At 43.9% G+C, this 12,482-nt stretch overlaps 1 non-coding gene across 1 annotated transcript; it reads left to right on the top strand.

Moving 5' to 3' along the window:
• Nucleotides 1-11,946: 11,946 nt before the first annotated feature.
• Nucleotides 11,947-12,051, top strand: LOC113921114. Its single transcript, XR_003519521.2, has one exon. It is a non-coding gene; the product is annotated as a U6 spliceosomal RNA (small nuclear RNA).
• Nucleotides 12,052-12,482: the final 431 nt, after the last annotated feature.

Genomic DNA, 12,482 nt, shown 5'->3' with positions numbered 1-12,482 from the left:
AACACTTGTTTGCAGATCCATTTGAGAATTTTATTATATTTTCTTACATTGTTTAAAATAAATAAATGGCAGATGGAGAAAATTAATGTGCTAACATTAACTAGTAATAATGCAATTAAGGCAAAGATGGAGAGATCATGAAGTGGACCAAGGGAGGTGCCTCTTCAGTCTGGTTTGGATACATACTGGAAGTACGCTGGTTGAGCATATGTTAAATTCTGAAACACAATAATTTTTTTTAATCTTTGAAATACTTACAGCATCTTTATTCATAATTGCCCAAACTTGAAAGCCACCAAGATGTCCCTCAATAAGCTAATGGATAAACAAACTGTGGTACATCCGGACAATGGAATATGATTTGACACTGAAAAGAAATGAGCTGGGCGCCTGGGTGGTTCAGTTGGTTAAGCGACTGCTTTCGGCTCAGGTCATGATCCTGGAGTCTCAGGATCGAGTCCCGCATCAGGCTCCCTGCTCAGCAGGGAGTCTGCTTCTCCCTCTGACCCTTCCCCTTTCATGTGCTCTCTCTCTCATTCTCTCTCTCTCAAATAAATAAATAAATAAAATCTTTAAAAAAAAAGAAAAAGAAAAGAAATGAGCTACCAAGTCATGAAATGACATGGAGGAAACTTAAATGCATATTACTAAGTGAAAGAAGCCAATTTGCAAAGGCTACATACTGTATGGTTCTAACTATGTGACATTCTCAGAAGAGTAAAACTATGGAGACAGTAAAAAGATCAGTGTTTGGCCAGGGTGTAGGTGGAGGGGGCGGGATGAAGAGGCGGGGCACAGTGAAAATGCTCTGTAGGGGGCGCCTGGGTGGCTCAGTCCTTAAGTGTCTGCCTTTGGCTCAGGTCATGGTCTCAGGGTCCTGGGATGGAGTCCCGCATCGGGCTCCCTGCTCGGCGGGAAGCCTGCTTCTCCCTCTCCCACTCCCCCTGCTTGTGTTCCCTCTCTTGCTGTGTCTCTCTCTGTCAAATAGATAAATAAAATCTTTAAAAAAAAAAAGAAAGAAAATGCTCTGTAGGATACCATAATGATGGAGACAATCATTACACAGTTGTCCAAACCCATACAAGGCACCAACACCAAGAGTGGACCCTAATGTGAACTACAGACTTTGAGGGATCACGCTGCATCAGTGTAGGTTCATCAACTATAACAAATGTACAGGATGTTGATAGTGGGGAAGCTATGTATGTGTAAGGGGTGGGTGTACAGGAAATCTCTGTACCTTCCCCTCAAAAAAAGAAAGAAAAAGAAAAAAGTCTATGAAATGCTGCTAAAATATTAGTGAAGATTAAATATCTAAAAGGTGAAGTAAAAATCTAAAAGATTAAATATCTAAAATATCCATCTCTTGGGCGCCTGGGTGGCTCAGTTGGTTAAGCGACTGCCTTCGGCTCAGGTCATGATCCTGGAGTCCTGGGATTGAGTCCTGCATCGGGCTCCCTGCTCAGCGGGGGGTCTGCTTCTCCCTCTGACCCTCTTCCCTCTCGTGCTCTCTATCTCTCATTCTCTCTCTCTCTCAAATAAATAAATAAAATCTTAAAATAAATAAAATAAATAAATAAACAAATAAAATATCAATCTCTTTAGATTGAATATCTAAAAGGTAAAATATTAGTGAAGATTAAATATCTAAAAGGAACTATTCAGTTCCTCTCCCTCTGACAGCTGTTCCTTCTGTTTGTGCTCTCTCTCTCTCTCTGTGTCAAATAAATAAATAAAATCTTTAATTAAAAAAAATGAGGAGTAAGTGGGTTCATATTTGTAAACTTAAAATAATGCCTGCAACATAAGAACCATGTAAGTTTTTTATGTAAGTTGGATTAAAATAAATATATAAGTAATATATTTGTTACATGGAAAAAAAATGAAATGTATATTTCATACCCTCACGGATTTACACTGGTATCTGTGGAGTCACACCTTTGGGTTAAGGTTTTTATTTTATTTATTTTTTTATGTTGTTTATTTTTTTTTAAGATTTTATTTATTTATTTGATAGAGAGAGAGAGAGCACAAGTAGGCAGACAGGCAGGCAGAGGGAGAGGGAGAAGCACCCTCCCAGCTGAGCAGGGAGCCCGACGTGGGGCTCGATCCCAGGACCCTGGGATCATGACTTGAGCCGAAGGCAGTCGTTTGACCAACTGAACCACTCAGGCACCCCTGGGTTAAGGTTTTTAATATAACGTGAGCAACAAAAACGAAGTGCATTATGTTTCAATATTAAAACAAAAAAAATGTTAATTTTTTTTAAATACCAGGATAGTTTTTTTGTTTGTTTGTTTTTTAAAGATTTTATTTATTTATTTGACAGAGTGAGACACAGCGAGAGAGAGAACCCAGGCAGGGGGAGTGGGAGAGGGAGAAGCAGGCTTCCCGCCGAGCAGGGAGCCCGATGCAGGGCCCGATCCCAGGACCCCGAGATCATGACCTGAGCCGAAGGCAGACACTTAATGACTGAGCCACCCAGGCACCCCCAAAAATGTTAATTTTAATGGGCATTTTTCTAAAATGTATTGCTGATGCCCTTCTATTCTTAAGGTATGCAAAACAGAATGACAAATGTTATTTTCTTTTTAAGATTTATTGCTTTATTTTAGAGAGTATGGGGGAAGGGAAGAAGCGGGGAGAGGGAGAGAGAGTCCGCAAGCAGACTCCACACTGGAGCCCAACTGGGAGCTCAATCTCAGGATCCTGAGATCATGACCTGAGCTGAAACCAAGAGTCTGACACTTAACCATCGGAGTCACCCAGGCACCCCCACAAGTGTTATTATTTGGTATCATTACCAGCATATATTATTATGGCATTTGGTACAGTACTTTTAAGGCCTAATGAAACACAGGTATAGGGTTTTATGGATTTACTTACATATATTTAATAAGAGCCATTTAACTCTTTAAAGTTTCCTGTCTATTTTTCTTATATTTTTATTGCTTCTCCCTTTCCTAATATTTTTGAATACTTTTCACTATTTTTTTAAAGATTTTATTTATTTATTTATTTGAGAGAGAGAGTGAGAGAGAAAGAGAGAGCGCATGAGGGGGGGAGGGTCAGAGGGAGAAGCAGACTCCCCGCTGAGCAGGGAGCCCGATGCAGGACTCGATCCCGGGACTCCAGGATCATGACCTGAGCCGAAGGCAGTCGCTTAACCAACTGAGCCACCCAGGCGCCCTTCACTATTTTTAATGTAAGATTTCCTAGGCTTTAAGTAAGGATCTGAGAATCTCTGCTAGGAATAATTATTAGTTTGGGCTTATAATTGTGGCAATTTCTTTATTTATTGACAGAGAGAGACACAGCGAGAGAGGGAACACAAGCAGGGGGAGCGGGAGAGGGAGAAGCAGGCTTCCCGCCGGGCAGGGAGCCCGATGCGTGACTCAATCCCAGGACCTAGGATCGTGACCTGAGCTGAAGGCAGATGCTTAACTGATTGAGCCACCCAGGAGCCGGATAAATAAAACTTAAAAAAAAAAAAAAGAGGAAGAAAAGAAATTGCCTGAAGAATGACAGCTGGAGAAGTGAATGTCATCATGATGTGCTTTGGCTCACTAATAGCTTCATAAACGTTCCTAAACAATTTGTAAATGTTTCCTCTTCCTTAAATATGAACTATTTCGAGAATCCTAAAAAGTCTGGTAATTTTACTTTAAAAATGTACATATAAACAAACAATGAATCATGGAACACTACATCAAAAACAAATGATGTAATATATGGTGATTAACATAACAATAAAAAAATAAAAAAAAAAAGTACATATATCCCAAGCAGATTATATAAAATTTTGACATTTACCTAGATTTACTTAAGAATGTTTGTTAAGGAAGTAAGATGGGGGGCGCCTGGGTGGCTCAGTTGGTTAAGCGACTGCCTTCAGCTCAGGTCATGATCCTGGAGTCCCGGGATCGAGTCCCACATCGGGCTTCCTGCTCAGCAGGGAGTCTGCTTCTCCCTCTGACCCTCTTCCCTCTGGTGCTTTCTATCTCTCGTTCTCTCTCTCTCAAATAAATAAATAAAATCTTTAAAAAAAAAAAAAAGGAAGTAAGATGGGAACAAACCAAAACAAAAACTACCAGAGAGAAGGCAAAAACTGAGCTCTGAGGCCTTCCAACATTTCCAGGCAGAGAACCCACCCAAGGAGACTGAGGCGGGCAAAAATGTGGTCACAGACCTGAGGAGTGTTTCTAGAACGAAAGGCTGGGACCCATGCTTTTGAGAGGCTAGTAAGTTGAAGACAGAGGAGTAATGATCACATTCAGCATGGTGGGGCTTTTTGGTAAATTAAAGCAGCATTTCAAAGAGAGGGGGATAGAAACCCTATAAAAATGTATTGAGAGAATGGCATGTGAAGGTGTGAAGACAGTGATTACACACAACTCCCTTGAGAAACTCTGCTGTGAGGAGGAACAGAAATGAAATAATTACAGACGTATAGTCCTTGAGAAGGTAGTCATCCACAATGCAGACTATTCTGCAGCCAGTCTTTAATAGGATGGTGTCGTCGATGCTGCCTGCCCCACAGCCCTGGGCCCTTACCAGTTCACAGGACCTTGACTTCCTGCAGCTCTGCCTGAGGCCTTTCTCTATCACCACCGGCAGCTCTGCCCAAGTAGGAGGCAGGCCAGGAGTCCCAGGGAATTAACGTCTCCCTCTAACCCCCTTCCAGGGAAGCCTCCAGTCAATACACTGACAAGAGCTGGTGTACAATGTTAACCTTAAAAACAAAACTGCCAGTTATTTCAGCAGTAAAGATGAATTTATTTGGGACTAGCAGGAAGTTACAATCCAGCACAAGCAAGCTACAGCAAAACCACAGGCAAGTCCCCAAAACAAAGCAGAAGACAGTCCTTTAGAGAGGAAAACAGGCAGTTGAGAAGGGTTGCTACAAAGGAAAAGTCCATGGGATGCCTGAGTGGCTCAATCGGTTAAGCTGCTGCCTTCGGGGTGCTGGGATCGAGTCCCGCATTGGGCTCTTTGCTCAGCGAGGAGCCTGCTTCTCCCTCTGCCTGCAGCTCCCTCTGCTTGTGCTCTGTCTCTCTCTGAGACAAATAAATAAATAAAATCTTAAAAAAAAAAAAGGAAAAGTCCATTAGTATGAACTGGGAGTTCCATATAGAGTGGCTTCTGATTGGCTGAGCTGTGACTGCCTCCCATTGGTTCAGCTGTTGCCAGGGCAGGAGGAAAGTGTTCCTTCATCCCGTAGGGGTAGTAAAGTAGCGTCCAGGGCAAGGCGAGTCACTTCTTGTCGGGGCTGCAATTGACAAGGAGTCAGAGGGCAAGGGCACTCGCAGGGCCAGCCTCCCAGCTCCATTCTTTTTTTTTTTTTTTTTTTTTTGGAGTTATTTATTTGACAGAAAGAGACACAGCGAGAGAGGGAACACAAGCAGGGGGAGTGGGAGAGGGAGCAGCAGGCTCCCCGCGGAGCAGGGAGCCCGACATGGGGCTCGATCCCACCTGAGCCGAAGGCAGACGCTTAACTGACTGAGTCACCCAGGCGCCCCAGTACATTGCTTTTTTAAAAAAGTTTAACAGGGGCGCCTGGGTGGCTCAGTCAGTTAAGCGTCTGCCTTGGGCTCCGGTCGTGATCCTGGGGTCCTGGGATCGAGCCCCGTGTCGGGCTCCCTGCTCGGTGGGAAGCCTGCCTCTCCCTCTCCCACTCCCCCCGCTTGTGTTCGTGCTCTCACTATCTCTCTCTCTGTGTCAAATAAATAAATAAAATCTTTTAATAAAATAAAAATTAAAAGTTTGACAGGCAACAAAATACAAAAATTATTATACATAAAAACAGAAGTAGTATAATCCCACATTGTATGATGGTTCTAAACTAGGACTCTAGGTCTGAAAGTAGCCAACTGAAGTATTTCTTGGCACTTATTCTGGCAGAGGAGAAAGGTTCTCCCTGTGAGGGCCAACCATAGTTACACATGCCTCCTGGAAGTCTCTGTGTAAAGCAGCTGTGAAGGCAGAATAGTGAGTATTGCAAGAACACACTGAGGGAATTAACCAAGTCCATCTAGGAAGGAACGGTGCAGGTATAAATACGAAGCAGCTGCTGATGAACTTTTTGCAAAGAGCAGAATGTCTTCAAATGTCAAAGACGTCTTAAAATAATATTGTTATCTGAAAATAAGTGTCTGGAACTAAATATGTTATTGGTGATACAGCCTGTAGGGTTGCAAATTCAGAGACCATGAATTTGGATAAGAATCCAAAGTCAGTTACTAGTTCAGATGAGGGGCGCCTGGGTGGCTCAGTCAGTTGAGCATCCAACTGATTCCAGCTCAGGTCATGATCTCATGGGCTGTGAGGTTGAGTTCTGAGTCAGGCTCTGCACTCAGTGTGGAGTTTGCTTAAGGTTTTAAGATTCTCTCTCCCCCTCTCCCTCTGTCCCTCCCCCTCTTCCCCACCCCTCTGCCTGCTTGCACACACTCTCTCTCTCAAAATAAGTGAAATAAAATATTTATTTTTTTTTAAAGATTTTATTTATTTATTTGAGAGAGAATGAGAGATGAGAGCATGAGAGGGAAGAGGGTCAGAGGGAGAAGCAGACTCCCTGCTAAGCAGGGAGCCCGATGTGGGACTCGATCCCAGGACTCCAGGATCATGACCTGAGCCAAAGGCAGTCGCTTAACCGACTGAGCCACCCAGGCGCCCGTGAATAAAATATTTTAAAAAAAATAGTTCAGGGCCCCTGGGTGGCTCAGTCAGTTAAGCATCTGCCTTCGGCTTAGGTCATGATCCCAGGGTCCTGGGATCAAGCCCTGAGTGGGGCTCCCTGATTAGCGGGGGGGGTCTGCTTCTCTCTCTCCCCCCTGCTCATGCTCTCTCTCTCACTATCTCTCTCTCTCAAATAAATAAATAAAATCTTTAAAAGTATTAGTTCAGATGAAAGAAGACTTTTGTGAATTCTGGACCTTCTTAACCTTCAGAAAAAGCAAGTGAAAAATTAATTTGTCCCAGGATCATGAGGAGGCTGTTTCCAAAAACCATAATCAAAAGATTTCCCCCTTTTGGGGTGCCTGGGTGGCTCAGTCGTTGGGCGTCTGCCTTCGGCTCAGGTCATGGTCCCAGGGTCCTGGGATCGAGCCCCGCATTGGGCTCCCGGCTCCTTGGGAGCCTGCTTCTCCCTCTCCCACTCCCCCTGCTTGTGTTCCCTCTCTCGCTGTGTCTCTCTCTGTCAAATAAATAAAAAATCTTTAAAAAAAAAAAAAGATTTCCCCCTTTCATAAGCACTTGGGAAATGCAGATAGAGGCACTGTCTTCCCACGAGAGAGAGAAAGAAACAACAGTGAGAAAAAAGTATACAGTCCTGGTCTGAACATCTTGGGGAAGTGGTCTTGTCAGATTTCATCTGCTTCAATTCTGGTAAATCTTTACTTTCAGGACACCAGAAGGCGTGCAGATCCAGTTGGGATTAGGTGCTTTTTTTTTTTTTTTAAAGATTTTATTTATTTATTCATGAGAGACAGAGAGAGAGAAAGAGAAAGGCAGAGGGAGAAGCAGGCTCCCAAGGAGCAGAGAGCTCAATGCCGGACTCAATCCCAGGACCCTGGGATCATGTGCTGAGCTGAAGGCAGACACTTAACCATCTGAGCCACCCAGGCACCCTAGGTGCTTTCTTTAGATGCATTATGTGAATTCAAGAGTCTCTAACCTGGAGTTTGGCAACACAAGGGTTGGTTACCAGTTCCTAAAAAAGGGCCCTTCCGGGGAGGTTGAAGAGTCTCTCTGGAGGTATTTCTTCTAACAAATGAAATCTCCAGGCTGCAAGGTATGATGCTTAAGGTCATCTGTCTCCCAGGAGTGCCCTGTGAAGATTGCTCTCCCAAAGTACAGCTATTTTTAATAGAAGAAATTAGGCCTTTACACTAGTGAAATATATCTCCTTTATCAACGTGAGGTCAAAGGAAGCAGGGGCCAAGTATATTGGACATTCCATGGCTATCTCAGAGTTTATGAGTTCTCAAAGGGGTAGGTCTGAGATTTAGGGGGTAGGTCTGAGAGTTTATGAGTTCCCAAGGGGGTAGTTCTGAGATTTAGAAGGACCAATGGCAATGGTTTAGGCCAACGTATTTTGCAGCCTACAAACTTTGCCAGTTGAGCCTTAATAGGGCCATTAGCGTGTTTGACTAACCCTGAGGATTGAAGATGATATGCACAATGAAAGTGGTGTAAAACCAGCCAAACAGCACAAACTTGTTGAAACATGTGACCAATAAAATGGGTTCCCTGATTACCATGAAGTTTAAGAGGGGTTCTTCAAGTAGGGGTAACCTTTTCTAACAGAAGAAGCATTGACCTGTCTGTAAGAGAAAGCTTTGGTAGAGTGAGAAAATATACAAACAATGAACTAAAACATATTTATCTATGAAAGGGGGAAGTTATGAAATCTAAATAGTTTGTATGGACAGTTTCCCCTGGATTATACTTTGGAGAGGTGGGACAGCAAGGTAGGCACTTTTTGTGACCTTATTAATATTTCCCCACCAACACTGGTTCATGGATGCTATCATTTTGCCAGTAGACCAATAGTTTAATGCATGTACATTGGTAACTAGTGGTGGTTTTGAAATTTCTGGTGGGAACAGATTGTTATTTGGTCCAACCAGAGTTCTCTTTTTAGCAGGCCAACATTTGCTAGACTTCCAATATTGCTTTTCCCTCTCTGGGGCCAGTTGTTGGATATCTCACCAATTTTTCCAAAACTATCATTTGGGAGAACATCTCTTCAGACCATGACAGAGGTCTGGCTATTGATTTCCTTGAGAGCAGAGTTTTGGGCAGAAATATCGGTGAAATGGTTTCCTCTGGCCTCCAGGACGTTGAGTCTGGAATGCCCAGGGACCTTAATAACAGCCAGAGCAACCAGCAAAAGTGTGGCATCTAACATAAATTTTGAACATAGGAACCATTTTTAATGTTTTCCCCTGTGAGGTAAGAAAACCTCATTGTTTCTATAATATCCCAAAGTCATAAGCTACCTCAAGGGCATATCAACCATCTGTATAAATGTCTGCAGTTTCACCCTCAGCTAAGGTACGAACTTGAGTAAGGGCTTATCATTCCACCTCTTGGGCTGAAGTAGCCAGATGGAGAGGTGGTGTTTGAATACCTTCAAAAGGAGTTGCAATAGCTTAGCCATTACAGTATTTACCATTTTCATCCTTTTTTTTTTCTTTTTTGAGAGAGAGGGAGTGTGAGAGCTGGGGTGGGGGAGGGGCAGAAGGAGAGGGAGAATCTTCAGCAGACTCCACAGTGGGCGCAGAGCCTGACAGGGAACTCGATCTCATGACCCTGAGATCATGACGTGAGCCAAAATCAAGAGTCGGATACTTAACTGACTGAGCCACCCAGGTGCCCCTACCATTTTCATCCTTTAAATGGGAACCATCAGTAAGCCATGAAAAATCTGTATCGAGTAGAGGAGTTTTCTATAAACCGTCACGGGGATTCAGAATGTAACCTGTTAGCATGAGTGGGTTCACTTGGATCCAAATGTAGTCCTTATTCTGAGATCAGATGCCTTAAGTATTGAACCTGAGTTTGAGCAAACTGTAATTTTATGAAAACATTATGTCCCTTTAAGCCCAAAAGTGTTTTGGTTTTTTTTAAAGATTTTATTTATTTATTTATTTGAGAGAGAGAGAGAGAGAACAAGCAGGAGCAGGGGGCAGACAGAGGGAGAAGCAGACTCCCCCCGTGAGCAGGGAGCCCCACTTGGGGCTGGATCCCAGGACCCCGGGATCATGACCTGACCCAAAGTCAGATGCTTAACCGACTGAGCCACCCAGTCACCCCAAGGCCAAAAGTTTTAACAGGTGGATGCTGTCTCCGGTGACAAGGTTTGAGAAGGGGAGCAGAGAAGCAAATCATCTACATATTCTAACAACAGAGATCCTGCCAAAAACCTTTTATCATCCCAATCAGCTTTTAAGGTGTATGAAAAGAAGGACTCTCTGAAACCCTAGGGTATTACTGCCCAGGTGCATTTCTGTTCTTCCCAAAGGAAAGCAAAAATATTGTCTATCTTTATCAGCGGGAACACTAAAAATGCACTGTATAAATCATGAAAAATTTGCTTTCAGTGGGATTGGATGTCAGTAGCACATGGGGCTTAGAAACAACAGACCACCGAGGGATAATTATGTCATTTATTGCTCAGAGGTTGTGGACAAACCTCCAATCTCACCCATTGGGTTTTCTCAGAGGTAAAACAGGGATATTACAGTGACTAGTGTAGGATAATGAGGCCCTGAGCTTTGTAATCTTCTGTTATGGGCTTGGGGCCTTGAAAAGCTTATTTATAATTTTGATCAATTACAGGAAGAGGTTTTGAGGGATCTATTTGAATTTAGATGGGAGGTGCACTGGGGATTTTGCCAATATCAGCTGAGGATGTTGCCCATAATGAAGATGGCAGCTGATCCCATGGGAACAAACAGTCCATGTCTCCAGGCTCAGCTATAGAACCATCACAAATGGAACAAATAAAAGATGTCAAGGGGCCATTTGATATACCTAGTTGGCTATTTTGATAATTATGGTCAAATTTCAGCATTATTCCCCCTTTTGGGAGAAAGAAAATTCCAACATGATTCTTTTCTAAGAAATCTTGGCCCAATAAATGAAGAGAGGCAGCGGAACTCTAAGGAGCAGAGTGTGTGTCTCTCAAACAGCCTCCATAAAAGGGAATAGGTTCAGACAGAAACCTGTTGAGGTTTGAGCCCCTGCCATGTGAGCGGTTTTAGTACTGAAAGAGGGGGTAGCTCTATCTCAGTGGGGTCGGCTACTGAGAGCGTAGCTTGAGAGTCATTCCCAATCTGGAGGAGATTCTTGGGGCCAGTTGGGAGGATTGGGAAGAGGCTCTGTATCTCCTCGGATACCCCGACACTGGGAATTAGGAAGACTCTAGAAAGACGAAGCAGAAAGCGGAAGGTGCCCGGGGTGCTAAAATTTGTAACAATCTTTTTTCCAATGCCCTGGATCTTTCCAGTAATAGAAACTAGATGGTTTCTTTCATTTGGATGCAAGGGAGCTGGTTTGCCAAATTAACTAAATGTGAATTGAACAGTTTCCCAGTCTCATCCTGGTCCTTTTAACTAAAAGAGAAGGGTCTCTGGGTTTAGCCCATTAATAAACAGAGTTAAGTGCTGCCTGGTGGGTTCAATATCTCAAAGGAAGAACAGAACTTTCTGGTTTTTGGTTTTTGTTTTAAGATTCTATTATTTATTTATTTATTTATTTATTTATTTATTTATTTATTTATTTATTTAAACTGTGTGCGAGCAGCGGGAGGAGCAGAGGGAGAGGGAGAGAGAATCCCAAACAGACTGCTCTGAGGGTGCGGGACTCAATCCCACCACCCTGAGATCATGACCTGAGTCCAAATCAAGAGTTGGACACTTAACCGACTGAGCCACTCAGGCACCCCAAGACCAGAACTTTGTTAAAAGACAATTTGGAGGGCGCCTGGGTGGCTCAGTTGGTTAAACGACTGCCTTCAGCTCGGATCATGATCCCAGGGTGCTGGGATCGAGTCCCGCATCGGTCTCCCCGCTCAGCGGGGAGTCTGCTTCTCCCTCTGACCCTCCCCCCCGCTCCAGCTTTTTCGCTCTGTTTCAGATAAATAAATAAAATCTTAAAAAAAAAAAGGTCACAATGCAGAGGTTGTTTTACACGTTCTCAATGTGTAATATCTGATGGAGCAGTGGGGGTGTTTCTCTGAGTTGGGGTATAATGTACCCCATTCATCCCCAGAGTGCTCTAGGGGGTCAGATACAGGCTTTCCCCTCTCCGGGCCCCCTCCCTCTCGTGCATCCAGGATCCTCAGTAAAGCTCAAGGCAATGGAGGCTAGTCAGAAGAGAGGCCGGCAGGGACAAGGGGCCCCCGCCCTAAAAGGAAACCACCCTTTAAAGGATTTTACACGAGCTTGCTTCGGCCACACAGATACTAACATTGGACTGATACAGAGAAGATGAGCAGGGCCCCCGTGCAAGGAAGACATGCAAATTCGTGAAGCGTTCCATATTTTTTCGAAAAAAAAAAAAAAAAAAAAAGGATTTTACACTCACCCTGGAAGGAGCCCTCTGCCCTTTTCCCTGTGAATAGACAAAAACCTGATTGGATGACAGGCGCCTGGAGTGTTAATCAGATTAAAACAGCTCCTGCCAACAAGCCCACAAAAACTCCTAGACTTAGAAACTCCAGTGGCCACCTTCTTCCGTCCCCTCCCTCTTCGGGAACTCTGTACTATCGCTCAATAAACTTCATATTGCTGCACACCCCTCTGTCGGGTCGGCACCTCTTCATTCTTCGAAGCGGCGTGACCAAGAACCTGGGGCACTAAAGAAAAAAAAATCCAGCAACAAAAGTTGAGGTCACTGGAAACAGGGCCCACTTCTGCCCAGCCCTCCCTTCCAGCTTGGGCTGGCCCAGCTGTTCTCTGGCTGCTGAGGGGAAGTTG

Source organism: Zalophus californianus, chromosome 3 (genome assembly GCF_009762305.2).
Source record: "Zalophus californianus isolate mZalCal1 chromosome 3, mZalCal1.pri.v2, whole genome shotgun sequence".
Taxonomy (NCBI): domain Eukaryota; kingdom Metazoa; phylum Chordata; class Mammalia; order Carnivora; family Otariidae; genus Zalophus; species Zalophus californianus.
Note: the sequence above shows the minus strand (reverse complement) of the source record. Positions and strands in the feature narration are given on the sequence as shown.